The sequence below is a fragment of the Oncorhynchus clarkii genome, chromosome 4 (assembly GCF_045791955.1).
Source record: "Oncorhynchus clarkii lewisi isolate Uvic-CL-2024 chromosome 4, UVic_Ocla_1.0, whole genome shotgun sequence".
Taxonomy (NCBI): Eukaryota; Metazoa; Chordata; class Actinopteri; order Salmoniformes; family Salmonidae; genus Oncorhynchus; species Oncorhynchus clarkii.
Window position 1 is genome coordinate 50,926,246 of NC_092150.1, and position 4,768 is coordinate 50,931,013.

General features: G+C 43.3%; 1 pseudogene; it reads right to left on the reverse strand.

The window, feature by feature from the left end:
- Nucleotides 1–3,683: 3,683 nt before the first annotated feature.
- LOC139407717 (uncharacterized) lies at nucleotides 3,684–4,379 on the reverse strand (annotated as a pseudogene).
- Nucleotides 4,380–4,768: the final 389 nt, after the last annotated feature.

Sequence of the window (4,768 nt, forward strand, 5' to 3'; positions counted from 1 at the left end):
ATTGTTTTTGAGTGAGTGCATGTTGCACATCAGTACTGCACGGTCGTTGTTTTGTTTCTTGGTTTGTTTTAAGTTTCACTAAAAATAAAGATGTGGAACTCCAATCACACTGCGCCTTGGTCCGTCTCTCCACACAATCGTGACATATTGCTTGTATATTTAATGTATTTTGAATTCAGGCTGTAACAATTGGAGAAAAAAAACAAATCAATGAGTATGAATATTTTCTGAAGGCTCTTTGTGTCCTACTTCACACATGTACAAGTGCGTATTAAAATACATGTGTGAATTGGAAATTATCTTTTTGCATATTCCAACTGTCCCTGAGACACCCACAGAGAGTGCGAATATGGTCTGTCATCATCAATGGCGACCCTGGAGCAATTAGTGTTAAGTGCCTTGCTCAAGGGGACATTAACAGTTTTTTTTCAATTTTTTTGGCTCAGGGATTCAAACTAGCAACCTTTTGGTTACTGGTCCAATACTTTAACCGCTAGGCTATCTTGTTGGGCCAGTAGCCAAAAGGTTGTTAGCCTATAATATACTAAGATACTATAAACTATATACTATTAGTTTACATTTGACTATGGCAGGTAAACTACACACCATGAGGTCAAAGGAATTGTATGTAGAGGTCCAAGACAGGATTGTGTAGAGGCACAGATCTGGGGAAGGGTACAAAACATTTCTGAAGCATTGAAGGTCCCAAAGAACACAGTGGCCTCCATCAATCATAAATGGAAGATGTTTGGAACCACAAAGACTCTTCCTATAGCTGTCCGCCCGGCCAAACTGAGCAATCGGGGGAGAAGGGTCTTGGTCAGGGAGGTGACCAAGAAACCAATGGTCACTCTGACAGAGCTCTAAAGTTCCTTTGTGGAGATGGGAGAACCTTCCAGAAGGACAACTATCTCTGCAGCACTCCACCAATCAGGCCTTAATGGTAGAGTGGCCAGACGGAAGCCACTCCTCAGTTAAAGGCACATGACAGCCCGCTGGAGTTTGCCAAAAAGCACCTAAAGACTCTCAGACCATGAGAAACAAGATTGTCTGGTTTGCTTAAACCAAGATTGAACTCTTTGGCCTGAATGCCAAGCGACACGTCTGGAGGAAACCTGGCACCATCCCTATGGTGGTGGCAGCATCATTATGTGGGGATGTTTTTCAGCAGCAGGGACTTGGAGACTAGCCAGGATCAAGGGAAAGATGAATGTGGCAAAGTACAGAGAGATTCATGATGAAAACCTGCTCCATAGTGCTTAGGACCTCAGACTGGGGTGAAAGTTAACCTTTCAACAGGACAACGACCCTAAGCACACAGCCAAGACAATGTATGAGTGGCTTCGGGACAAGTCTCTGAATGTCCTGAGGGGCCCAGCCAGACTTGAACCCGATCAAACATCTCTGGAGAGACCTGAAACTAGCTGTGCATCGACGCTCCCCATCCAACCTGACAGGGATTGAGAGGATCTGCAGAAAGGAATGGAAGAAACTCCCCAAATACAGGCGTGCCAAGCTTAGGGTCATACCAAAGAAGACTTGAGGCTGTAATCTCTGCCAAAGGTTCTTCAACAAAGTACTGAGTTTTGACACTCTTATGTGGTTGTCATAACCAGCCATAAAATAATGCAATAGATAGTAACAGCCAAAAGTTTGGACAAATCTACTAATTCCAGGGTATATATTTGTTTTTACTATTTTTACATAGTAGAATAATAGTGAAGACATCAAAACTGTGAAATAACACACAATCAATTGTTGGCTGCTTTTCCTTTACTCTGCGGTCCAAATCTACTTTGTGCATGACAAGTAATTTTTCCAACAATTGTTTACAGACAGATTATTTCACTTATAATTCACTGTATCACAATTCCAGTGGGTCAGAAGTTACCATACACTAAGTTAAATGTGACTTTAAACAGCTTGAAAATGATGTCATGGCATTAGAAACTTCTGATAGGCTAGTTGACATCATTTGAGTCAATTGGAGGTGTGCCTGTGGATGTATTTCAAGGACTACCTTCAAACTCAGTGACTCTTTGCCTGACATCAAGGGAAAATCAAAAGAAATTAGCCAAGACCTCAGAAAAAAAATTGTAGACCTCGACAAGTCTGGTTCATTCTTGGGAGCAATTTCCAAACGCCTGAAGGTACCACGTTCATCTGGATAAACAATAGAACGCAAGTGTAAACACCATGGGACCACGCAGACGTCATAGGAGACTCGTTCTGTCTCCTAGAGATGAATGTACTTTGGACCTTGTGAAGATGCTGGAGGAAACAGGTACAAAGGTATCTATATCCACAGTAAAAAAGTCCTATATCGACATAACCTGAAAGGCTGCTCAGCAAGGAAGAAGCCACGGTTCCAAAAACGCCACAAAACTTTTGGAGAAATGTCATCTGGTCTGTTGAAACAAAAATAGAACTGTTTGGCCATAAAGACCATCATTATGTTTGGAGGAAAAAGGGGGAGGATTGCAAGCCGAAGAACACCATCCCAACCGTGAAGCATGGGGGTGGCAGCATCATGTTGTGGGGGTGCTTTGCTGCAAGAGGGACTGGTGCACTTCACAAAATAGATGGCTTCATGAGGAATGGAAAATTATGTGGATATATTGAAGCAACATCTCAAGACATCGGTCAGGAAGTTAAAGCTTGGTCGCAAATGGGTCTTCCAAATGGACAATGACCCCAAGCATACTTCCAAAGTTTGGGCAAAATGGCTTAAGGACAAAGACAAGGTATTGGAGTGGCAATCACAAAGCCATGACCTCAATCCTATAGAAGATTTGTGAGCAAAACTGAAAAAGCGTTTGCGAGCAAGGAGGCCTACAAACCTGACAGTTACACCAGCTCTGTCAGGAGGAAAGGGACAAAATTCACCCAACTTATTGTGGGAAGATTCTGGAAGGCTACCAGAAATGTTTGGCCATGCTACCAAACAGTAATTGCGTGTATGTAAACTTCTGACCCACTGGGAATATGATGAAAGAAATCAAATTTGAAATAAATCATTCTCTCTACTATTATTCTGGCATTTCACATTCTTAAAATAAAAATGGTGATCCTAACTGACCTAATACAAGGAATTTTTACAAGGATTAAATGTCAGGAATTGTGAACAACTGAGTTAAAATGTATTTGGCTAAGGTGTAAACTTCCGACTTCAACTGTATAAACTAAGCAAAAAAAGAAACGTCCTCTCACTGTCAACTGCGTTTATTTTCAGCAAATTTAACATGTGTAAATATTTGTACGAACATAACATTCAACAACAGACAAACTGAACAAGTTCAACAGACATGTGAGTAACAGAAATGGAATAATGTGTCCCTGAACAGAGGGGGGTTAAAATCAAAACTAACAGTCAGTATCTGGTGTGGCCACCAGCTGTGTTAAGTACTTCAGTGCATCTCCACCTCATGAACTGCACCATATTTGCCAGTTCTTGCTGTGAGATGTTACCCCACTCTTCCACTAAGGCACCTGGAAGTTCCTGGTGGGAATGGACCTAGCCATCACCCTTCGATCCAACACGTCCCAGACGTGCTCAATGGGATTGAAATCCAGGCTTCTCGCTGGCCATGGCATGACCCTGACATTCCTGTCTTGCAGGAAATCAGGCATAGAACAAGCAGTATGGCTGGTGGCATTGTCATGCTGGAGGGTCATGTCAGGATGAGCCTGCAGGAAGGGTACCACATGAGGGAGGAGGATGTCTTCCCTGTAACGCACAGCAATGAGATTGCCTGCAATGACAACAAGCTCAGTGCGATGATGCTGTCACACACCTCCCCAAACCATGACAGACCCTACACCTCCAAATCGATCCCGCTCCAGAGTACAGGCCTCGGTGTGATGCTAATTCCTTCGACGATAAACGCGAATCCGACCATCACCCCGGTGAGACAAAACCACAACTCGTCAGTGAAGAGCACTTTTTGCCAGTCCTGTTTGGTCCAGCAACGGTAGATTTGTGCCCATAGGCAACGTTGTTGCCGGTGACGTCTGGTGAGGACCTGCCTTACAGCAGGCCTACAAGCACTCAGTCCAGTCTCTCTCAGCCTATTGCGGACAGTCTGAGCACTGATGGAGGGATTGTGCGTTCCTGGTGTAACTCGGGCAGTTGTTGTTGGCATCCTGTACCTGTCCCGCAGGTGTGATGTTCGGATGTACTGATCCTGTGCAGGTGTTGTTACACATGGTCTGCTACTGCAAGGATGATTAGCTGTCCATCCTGTCTCCCTGCAGAGTTGTCTTAGGTGTCTCACAGTACGGACATTGCAATTTATTGCCCTGGCCACATCTACAGTCCTCATGCCTCCTTGCAGCATGCCTAAGGCACGTTCACACAGATGAGCAGGGACCCTGGGCATCTTTCTTTTGGTGTTTTTCAGAGTCAGTAGATAGGCCTCTTTAGTGTCCTAAGTTTTCATAACTATGACATTAATTGCCTACCATCTGTAAACTGTTAGTGTCTTAAAGACCGTTCCATAGGTCCATGTTCATTAATTGTTTATGGTTCATTGAACAAGCATGGGAAACAGTGTTTAAACCCTTTACAATGAAGATCTGTGAAGTTACTTGGATTTTTACTAATTATCTTTGAAAGACAGGGTCCTGAAGTGTATATAGTGACTAGGATTGCCTCTCCAGTCTCATTCTGAAGGTCACATAATTCGTAAATGTGCACAAACCCGAGTCTTACTAAATCATTCTGTACCAAAGAAATGTAGTTGATTATTTATTTACTAACAAGCTAAAG